This window comes from Theropithecus gelada, chromosome 20 (genome assembly GCF_003255815.1).
Source record: "Theropithecus gelada isolate Dixy chromosome 20, Tgel_1.0, whole genome shotgun sequence".
Lineage (NCBI taxonomy): Eukaryota > Metazoa > Chordata > Mammalia > Primates > Cercopithecidae > Theropithecus > Theropithecus gelada.
The window spans coordinates 16,964,903-16,975,787 of NC_037688.1; positions in this window are offsets into that span (position 1 = coordinate 16,964,903).

Sequence of the window (10,885 nt, forward strand, 5' to 3'; positions counted from 1 at the left end):
ACACTCGGTAAAAGTCTTCTCATTTCAATTCGCCTTTTAGGTGTTCTATGTCAGGCAATTACTCTACCAGAAAGTTTTCAGTCTAAGAAATTAAATGGGTGGTTCTTAAAGCAACATTCTCTTGAAAGCGTAATTGCAGTTAAGTAATAACAAACCTGACTCACAAATCAGGTGTTTTTCTTCACTCAGTACCCAGAGCTGCTTCATTACGGTTACTGTGTGTTCTTAGTATTTAGGAAAGAAAACCAGAAACTCACACCCATGATCAAGAAAGAACAATCACCTTGTGATCGAGAGATGAGAAGATGCTACCTAAGTATATCATCTTAGATTTGCAAAAGATTAAACCCCCTTTTTGCTGGGTTATTTGCTTTGTTTATTGCATTTGTATAGCTGGTAGATAGATTACTTCAAGCTCCAGTGGGACCAAAGGATGGAGATTGGGCCCTGGAAGTGCTTAGCAGGAACCTTTGGGGGGCAGTAGCTGGAGTAATCAGCATGAATTGTCTTGGATTGGCTTTGTGGTTGGTCAGATCCACCAGCCTGACGAGCCACAAGACAGCACAGCCTCTGGTCGCGCGAAGAATCTTCGCATGGTGCTGTTTATGAAGCCTCCCTAACAGTCATTTTATAACATTGTGATAGGCAGAATTCTAAACACAGCTCTAAGATTCCTGCTCTCTGGTTATTCAGTCAAACAAGAATCTAGGTACTTCTGTGAAGGGATTTTGCAGATGGAGTTAAGATTTTGTAATCTTAGGTAAATTAAAATCAGTTGACTTTAAAATAGGGCGACTACCCAGGAGTGTCAGGGTGGGCCCAAGGTAATCACATGAGCCCTTGAAAGTCAGTAGTGGCTGGGCATGGAGGCTCATGCCTGTGATCTCAGTGCTGTAGGAGGCCGACGTGGGAAGATCACTTGAGCCCTGGAGCTCAAGACCAGCCTGGGCAGCATAGTGGGGCCTTACCTGTACAAAATAAATTAGCTGGCGTGGTCACACATTCCTGCAGTCCCAGCTACTTGAGAGGCTGAGGTGGGAGCATTTTTTCAGCCTGGGAGGATGAGGCTGCAGTGAACCATGATTGCACCACTGTACTTCCTTCTGGGTGACAGAGTAGGACCCTGTCTCAAAACAAAAACAAAAAAAAACAACCCCCCCCCCAAAAAAAATCAATAAAACTAAAAAATAGGAAAAGAAAGTGACTTTACGTAGAATTTAAAAAGAAATTGGAAAAAAAAGAGATAAGGTAGAGGAGGAGGCAGAGGAGATGGGCAGGGATCTGTCTCCCCATTGCTGGTTCTGAGGCTTAGGGGTTGCTATGTGCAACTGGAGAAAGGCCTGTAGAAGCTCAGGGTGGTCCCCAGTTGACAACCACCAAGAAAACAGGACCTCAATCCTACAACCGTATGGAACTGAATTCTGCCAACAATTGAATAAACCTGGGGAAACAGATTCTGCCCTTAGAGCCCTCAGAAGAACATACAGCCCTGCTGACCCCTTGCTTTCTGCTACTGGAGGCTCTAAGCAGAGAAACCAGCTGAGCCCCCAGGTTACTCGTCTACAGAATTATGATATAATAAATAGATATTGTAAACAAGGTACAAATTTGTGCTAGTTTGCTATGGCAGCCATAGAAAATTAACATGAACCTCTTCTGATGGGTGCCTGAGGAATCTCTCTGCTATTTTCAGCCTCACTTCTTTGTGCTTTTGGATAAGGCACCATTTTGGACAACTGGTGACTCTACAGAGATGGCAGTTAAGAGCATCCATCTTTTGTTCTAGGTTGGAGGGAACCATACAATGTGCACTGAATGAAAATTTCATTTGGATGGACTCACCATGCTTACTGTTCTACCCTCCAATTTTTTTTTCACTCTGTAGACTCCGAAAGGTTTGTTTTCAAAGTAAGGATGGTGAGTGCTTCAGGAAGTCTCTAGAAGATTGTTATTCAACTGATCCTACATAATAGATTAAAAATAATGTGCTAGTTTCTCGGGGTGCTGTGACAAATTACCCCATGCTGAGTGGCTTGAAACAACAGAATTTTATTATTATATACTATGTATTAAATAAATATATATAAATATATATATATGTAGATACATTGTGTGTGTGTGTGTGTGTGTGTGTGTGTGTGTGTGTGTGTTTTATTAGAGCAGAGAGCAACAATCTTGGAAGGGTTCTTGTAATCGTTGGGAGGCAGATGCCTTCCAAAACCCAACATTCTATAACTCTAGTTATTATATCCTTCTATGATTTAATGAAAACATGATTTTTGCTCTATTGCCTTAAAATATTGTGAAATATTTTAGTTAAAATTTAAATCTCATCCACAGCCCAGTGCAGTGCTCACGCCAACAATCCCAGCACTTTGCGAGGCCAAGGCTAGAGGATAGCCTGAGGCCAGGAGTTTGAAACCAACCTGGTCAATATAGGGAGGCCCTGTCCCTACAAAAAATAAAAATAAATAACTGGGCATGGTTATTTATGTCTACAGCACATGTCTGTAGTTCCAGCTGCTCAGAATCTGAGGTGGGAGAATCGCTTAAGCCCAGGAGAGTTCAAGGCTGCAGTGAGCTAGGGTCGTGCCATTATACTCCAGCCTGGGTAACAATAAGAACCCCATCTTTAAAAAATCAAATAATAAAATTCATTTTATTTTAAAATAAATAAATCTCATCCACTGTGGCTTGGCACCACATAGACAAAAACACTAGATTAACCTTTGGAAATGTTTAACTGAGGAAAGCACCGTGAGCTTAGATTTTTAAAATGCCTTCTTAGATGTCTTATTTTTCTTGCCAAAGCTAAAGTAGCAGGCAAACATTGTCTGTACTGGGTTCAGTAGTGTCCCACCCTAAATTCATGTTCACCTAGAAACACAAAATGTGACCTTCTGTGGGAATAGGGTCTTTGCAGAGGCTATTTGTCAAGTTAAGGGATGTCATACTGGATTAGGGTAGGCCCTGTTCCATTGACTGGTGTCCTTATGGCAGAAGGGAAATTTGAGCACAGCCATACAGAGGAGAAAGTCATTTGAAGACACATAGAACACCATTTGATGAGGGGGTGGAGACTGAAGTGATGTGTCTACTGCCAAGGAAGGCCAAGCATTGCTGGCACCGCAAAAGCTGGAAGAAGCAAGGAAGGAAGTGGCCCTGGAGCCCTAGAAGGAGCACAACGCTGCCAACACCTTGATTTCAGACTTCTGGCATCCAGAACTGCGAGATAATAAACTTCTGTTGTTTCAAGCCACTCAGCATGGGGTAATTTGTCACAGCAACCTAGGAAACTAGCACAGTGTTATTTTTAATCTATTATGTAGGATCAGTTGAATAACAATCTTCTAGAGACTTCCTGAAGCACTCACCATCCTTACTTTGAAAACAAACCTTACAGAGTCTGCAGAGTGAAAAAAGTTTGGAGGGGAGAACAGTAAGCATTGTAAGCCCGTCCATGCTTACCATGAATGAAATTTTCATTCAGTGCACATTGTATGGTTCCCTCCAACCTAGAACAAAAGATGGATGCTCTTAACTGCCATCTCTTGTAGAGTCACCAGTTGTCCAAAAGGGTGCCTTGACCAAAACGGTGTCTTATCCAAAAGCACAAAGAAGTGAGGCTGAAAATATCAGAGAGATTGCTTAGGCCCCCATCAGAAGAGGTTTGTGTTAATTTTCTATGGCTGTCATAACAAACTAGCACAAATTTGTGCGTTAAAACAATATCTATTTATTGTATCACAATTCTGTAGACGAGTAACCTGGAGGGCTCAGCTGGTTTCTCTGCCTTAGAGCCTTCAGTAGCAGAAAGCAAGGGGTCAGCAGGGCTGTATTTTCTTTTGAGGCCTCTAGGGGCAGAATCTGTTTCTCCAGGTTTATTCAATTGTTGTCAGACTATATATATAGTATATATATACTATAGTATATATAATCTATATACTATATACATATAGTGTGTATATACACACATATATACACATATGTGTACAGTGTATAGACTATATATACTATAGTATATATATACTATATACATACAGTGTGTGTATATATATACTATTTTCTCTATAGTATAAATATATTTATACTGTCAATGTTTCCCCAGGTTTATTCAACTGTTGGCAGAATATGTGTATGTATAGAACAATATATATATATAGGAAATATACATAAATATATTTATACTATATAGTATAAATATAAATATATATGTATGAATATATATTTTTATATATTTAATACATAAAAATTTATAAATATATATTTATATAGTGTATATATATAAATTATATATGTTAGTTTGATTGGGTCTGTATGGGACAATGTGAATGGAGAGAATTCCTAATGCCAAAGGATTAACGACAAACTTTTTTATGCCAAAAGGATGTATTTAACACTTGATTAATAGTCTAAAATTTAATTCACAACTTTTATTGTGGAAAATCAAGCACGCCTCTACAAATTACATATGCCCACATGCTTAATTTGTGTGAACTTTGTTACTTTCCACTCTCACATTAAGACTCAAGTTTCAAATATTTGGATGACTGGAAACAACATTTTCACCAAGCCTGACTATTCAATATTTTGTATTTGCCTGGGTGTTTCATGACAGGCTAATCCATCATAGATTAACATATTTCAACAATTTTTGTTTTTCACTTAAAATGCTGTGCGTTAGTATACTTTTTAAATGCTTCAAATTAGTCTTGAATAACAATGATAGGTGGTATTAAAAAATTAAATGGGCACCCTCTTCATCCCTGTTTTGCCCTCTTTAAAGGTCTGCTGCAGCCTGGAGAAGTACATCGTGCCCTGAAGGAGCAGCTAATGTCTGTTTAGTGTGCGTGATCCTGGATCCTGAGTTGTCTTATTTCACCAACTTCTCCCTTTTCTTCTCCATCCTCCTTGTTTGTCTTCCTCCGTTTTGGTTTCACTTTGCCTAATCCCTTTAGGGGGATGCGCTAATCAGATCTCTCTGGGTTTCAGAAGCTCTACTTCATTTTCTTGTTTTATTTATTTATTTATTTTTTGGACGGTGCCTCCCTTTATTGCCCAGGCTGGAGTGCAGTGGCACAATTTCAGTTCACTGCAACCTCCGCCTCCTGGTTCAAGCAATTCTCCTGCGTCAGCCTCCTTTGTGGCTGGGTTTATAGACCTGCATCACCACACCCAGCTAATTTTTGTATCTTTAGTAGAGATGGGGTTTCGCCATGTTGGCCAGGCTGGTCTTGAACTCCTGATCTCAGCCTTGGCCTCCCAAAGGGTCTTGTTTTTTGAGCCTTCTGTAACAGCTGTGCAGACAGATGTCAGGAAACTCCTCCTCATCTCTGAACCTGTGCCTCTCTTATCGCATCTCTCTATCTCTAGTCTTAACTCTACTCTGATCTCTTCCCCAAATTACATCCCAAAGAATCTTAAGAGTCTGATTCTCCAACTCTTGTGACATTCAACAGATGTTGATTTACTGACATGACTTATGAGGTTCTTCATGATTGTTCCCTACTTACCCCTGTGGTTTCATCCTTTGTGTCCCTACTCTGTGACCCCATTCCGTACTGCAGGCAAAATGGAATAACGGATTACTTACTTGCAGGTATCCAGTTGTTCTGTGTTCCTTCTTACTTCTAAGTCTTAGTACATTTTGTTTCCCTTTTCTATCTGGCACATTCTTTCCTTTATTTCTTTGTAAATATTTGCTATTTGTCCACATTGACTTAAATGTCACAGTCTCCAGGTAATATACTCCAACGTCTGAGGATTTCATTAGGGAAACTTTTCTGTACTACATCACTCTAAACTTTCCCTAGTTAGTGCATATAACTGAGCATCATAACGATCTGTTAGTTTTTCATATCTTCCCAAGGTTAATGGTAAGCTTGGATATGTCTTTATTCCCAGCAAGGCACAGACAAACCAAGAAATATTTATCAAATGAACGTTGAAATGTGTAAGTAATGACTTCAACATTTGATAAGCATTGAAATTTTTTACAAGAGTGGTGGTCTCTTATAGACACAGCATGTGAATGGTTGAAGCTCGTGGGCAAATCCAAGGCATGTCCTTTATAACATAAAATAGATGTTCTGAGAAGTGAAATGCTACTGGCAGTGAGCAAGGATGTGGGTTGCTGGTACAAGTTTGATCGCAGGAAAGATAAATCTGTTCTAATAGGTTTAGTTCAGAAGTCAGAATGTGGGTGTTAATAGACCATCTAACCATGATCACCATAAACACGCAGCCCCTCATTTGCAGGTCTCTCCACTTAGGCTGATTAGTAGTTATGGTTTCCATGAGCCAGGTACAAATTGACAAATTGTGTTCTTACTGATGAGCAGAGTCATTTTAGATGCATTTGAATTAGAACGCTTGCTGGGCTTGTTTAATCCCTGCACAATTAACAAATACTCATTTTGCAATCTGCGCTGCTAGTGCTCTGTTTGGAACTGACGGACAGATAGAGGAGACTTTGTCGTGTTTCTCCCGATGATGGAACAGACTAGAACAGTGCAACTCAATCTTTGCATGGGGTCTCCTGGGGACCTTGTTCAAATGCAGATTCTGATTCAGTGCTTCTGGATTGGGGCCCAAGGGTCTGCATTTCTAATAAGTTGCCAGGTAATTTCAAGAACCCCTTGGAAATTGCTAAACAGTAAGTTCCTAGAAAATAAGCAATGAGGCTTTTTAGTTTTTGTGTGTTTTTCTTTCTACCCTTAGCCTTTCAAAATAGATGTGAGAAGGTAGGCTGGGGGACCCAGATGGGGACTTCAGAGAATGGATATTTGGCTTGTTGGCTGGGGCAGACTGACAAAGTTGAGGGAATTCTTAAGCCATTTTATATTGTTATATTGTTAGTGAAACAGAACCATTCACAGATTTGTTTCCCTGCCTCTGTTTCCACTTCGGCTTCTGAAATTGCAGTATATTAAGAAAATATTAAAGGTTGTTGTGATGGTTAATTTTAGATGTCAGCTTGACTGGATAGAGGGATGCCTAGATGGCTGGCAAAATGTTTTTGAGTGTCTTTAAGGGTGTTTTTGGAGGAGATTGGCATGTGAGTTGGAGGAGTTGGCTTGTGAGTTGGTGGGTTGGCAGGTGAGGAGTTGGCGTGTGAGTTGGCATGTGAGCTGGTGGCATGTGAGCTGGTGGAAGATCCTCCTTAATGTGGACAGGCATCTTCCATTCAACTGGGAACCTGGATGGAAAGAGGACAAAGAAGGGCGAATTCTCTCTCTCTTCTTTTTTAGAATGGGATGCCTTTCTCCTGCCCTTGGATGTCAGAACTCCAGGTTCTTTGGCCTCCAGTCTCTAGGACTTACACCAGCAGCCTCCTGGGGCCTCTCAAACCTTTGGCCTTGAATTGAGAGTTGCAGCATCTGCTTTCTTTGTTCCCAGACATTCTAAGTTGAACTGAGCCAGGCCACTGGCTTCTGTGGTTCTCCAACTTGTAGAGAGCCTATCGTGGGAGTTACTGCCCTCCGTCATGCTACCTGCCTATCTCCTACTGATTCTGTCTCTCTGATGAATATACTCGTACATGCCTTTTTCCTCTGTTACTTATCTTCAAATAATAAAAATAATAAATTTCACTTATTTCCAGAGTGATTTCTCTGACCGCTCTCCAGTACAGAGGCTGTTGTATTTTTAGTTCTGTCCTTGATAATTCCATGACTTAGCTCTAAAGAACACTTTATTTTTGTGTTCTCCTACAGGATTGTCCTCCAGATGAGAAACAGAAATAAAAATAACTCAAAAAATGCAAGCATTTTGCCTCCATTGCCTTTTGCTTTTCCAAGTTTGTACTGAAAGAAGAAAACTACCACCGCTAACTACCACTACTACCAAAAGCAATAAATTCCTATGCTTCCCTGCCATGCACTTTATTCTAATTTAGGGTCTAGATTGGCTAAAATTGCAATGGTTGAACTTAACCACTTCCTCCGAGTGGATTCGTTCCCAGAGGTTCTTTTTTTTTTTTTTTAATTTATTTTTTATTATTTTTATTTTTATTTTTATTTCTTTATTTATTTTTTATTATTATTATACTTTAAGTTCTAGGGTACATGTGCATAACGTGCAGGTTTGTTACATATGTATACTTGTGCCATGTTGCTGTGCTGCACCCATCAACTCGTCAGCACCAATCAACTCGTCATTTACATCAGGTATAACTCCCAATGCAATCCCTCCCCCCTCCCCCCTCCCCATGATAGGCCCCGGTGTGTGATGTTCCCCTTCCCGTGTCCAAGTGATCTCATTGTTCAGTTCCCACCTATGAGTGAGAACATGCGGTGTTTGGTTTTCTGTTCTTGTGATAGTTTGCTAAGAATGATGGTTTCCAGCTGCATCCATGTCCCTACAAAGGACACAAACTCATCCTTTTTTATGGCTGCATAGTATTCCATGGTGTAGATGTGCCACATTTTCTTAATCCAGTCTGTCACTGATGGACATTTGGGTTGATTCCAAGTCTTTGCTATTGTGAATAGTGCCACAATAAACATACGTGTGCATGTGTCTTTATAGCAGCATGATTTATAATCCTTTGGGTATATACCCAGTAATGGGATGGCTGGGTCATATGGTACATCTAGTTCTAGATCCTTGAGGAATCACCATACTGTTTTCCATAATGGTTGAACTAGTTTACAATCCCACCAACAGTGTAAAAGTGTTCCTATTTCTCCACATCCTCTCCAGCACCTGTTGTTTCCTGACTTTTTAATGATCGTCGTTCTAACTGGTGTGAGATGGTATCTCATTGTGGTTTTGATTTGCATTTCTCTGATGGCGAGTGATGATGAGCATTTTTTCATATGTCTGTTGGCTGTATGCATGTCTTCTTTTGAGAAATGTCTGTTCATATCCTTTGCCCACTTTTTGATGGGGTTGTTTGTTTTTTTCTTGTAAATTTGTTTGAGTTCTTTGTAGGTTCTGGATATTAGCCCTTTGTCAGATGAGTAGATTGCAAAAATTTTCTCCCATTCTGTAGGTTGCCTGTTCACTCTGATGGTGGTTTCTTTTGGTGTGCAGAAGCTCTTTAGTTTAATGAGATCCCATTTGTGAATTTTGGCTTTTGCTGCCGCTGCTTTTGGTGTTTTAGACATGAAGTCTTTGCCTATGCCTATGTCCTGAATGGTACTACCTAGGTTTTCCTCTAGGGTTTTTATGGTATTAGGTCTAACATTTAAGTCTCTAATCCATCTTGAATTAATTTTCGTAGAAGGAGTAAGGAAAGGATCCAGTTTCAGCTTTCTACTTATGGCTAGCCAATTTTCCCAGCACCATTTATTAAATAGGGAATCCTTTCGCCATTTCTTGTTTCTCTCAGGTTTGTCAAAGATCAGATGGCTGTAGATGTGTGGTATTATTTCTGAGGACTCTGTTCTGTTCCATTGGTCTATATCTCTGTTTTGGTACCAGTACCATGCTGTTTTGGTTACTCTAGGCTTGTAGTATAGTTTGAAGTCAGGTAGCGTGATGCCTCCAGCTTTGTTCTTTTGACTTAGGATTGTCTTGGAGATGCGGGCTCTTTTTTGGTTCCATATGAACTTTAAAGCAGTTTTTTCCAATTCTGTGAAGAAAGTCATTGGTAGCTTGATGGGGATGGCATTGAATGTATAAATAACCTTGTGCAGTATGGCCATTTTCACGATATTGATTCTTCCTATCCATGAGCATGGTATGTTCTTCCATTTGTTTGTGTCCTCTTTTATTTCACTGAGCAGTGGTTTGTAGTTCTCCTTGAAGAGGTCCTTTACATCCCTTGTAAGTTGGATTCCTAGGTATTTTTTTCTCTTTGAAGCAATTGTGAATGGAAGTTCATTCATGATTTGGCTTTCTGTTTGTCTGTTACTGAACTTAAAGTTTCTTTTCACTTGAACTTTTAACTCCTGTTGTCTTAGTTGGCATAAGCAAAATATTGTGGGCTGGGCACAGTGGCTCACGCCTGTAATCTTAGCACTTTGGGAGGCTGAGACGGGCAGATGACTTGAGGTCAGGAGTTTGAGACTAGCCTGGCCAACTTGGTGAAACCCTGTCTCTACTAAAATTACAAAAATTAGCCGGACGTGGTAATGCATGCCTATAAACCCAGCTACTTGGGAGGCTGAGGCAGAAGAATGGCTTGAACCCAGAGGCAGAGGTTGCAGTGAGCTGAGATCATACTGCTACACTCCAGCCTGGGCAAGAGAGCAAGACTCCATCTTAAAAATAAAATAAAATAAAAATAAAATAAAATAAAATAAAATAAAAATATAGTGGAGCTGTATTGTCCACAGGAAAAAATAAATTAAAAAAATGAAAACAAATACTGGTTAGCTCTGAATGCTCTCAGAAGTAGGCTGAAAGACACAGTTTTCCACATGGCCATTAGCAAGAATGGCTAAGATCTTTACCAAGAGGTAGATATGATGAGGCATGATTAGCTCCAGCATTTTTCTACATGTTTCTGCTGGCAGTTTCTCCAATCTTTGCTTTTATATACTTAAAAAAATCAGCCCAAATCTTTACTTAACATAAAACATATGATTTGCTCAGCTTCAGTGCCTCATCTATGTTTGAAAATGAATATACTGTATTTGTGGTGCCCTTTACAGCTAGTCAGCAAACATGATCAGACTTTACCTTCTTGTGTAGTTAAGTTTTATTTCAGAATAAAGTAGGTCTATCAGATCTAATAGTCTGATTAGGGAGATATATTCAAAATTCTGACCTTCATAATAAGACCTGTCACTTACTGAATACCTCCTATGTGGCAGGGACTATGCTAAGTACTTTATATTTGTTGTATAATTCAGTATTATAGCAAGACCAATTACTGGATGAGGTTGTCATATTTATTTCTCACCACCCTCCGGTCAATCAATACACAAACCTTTTA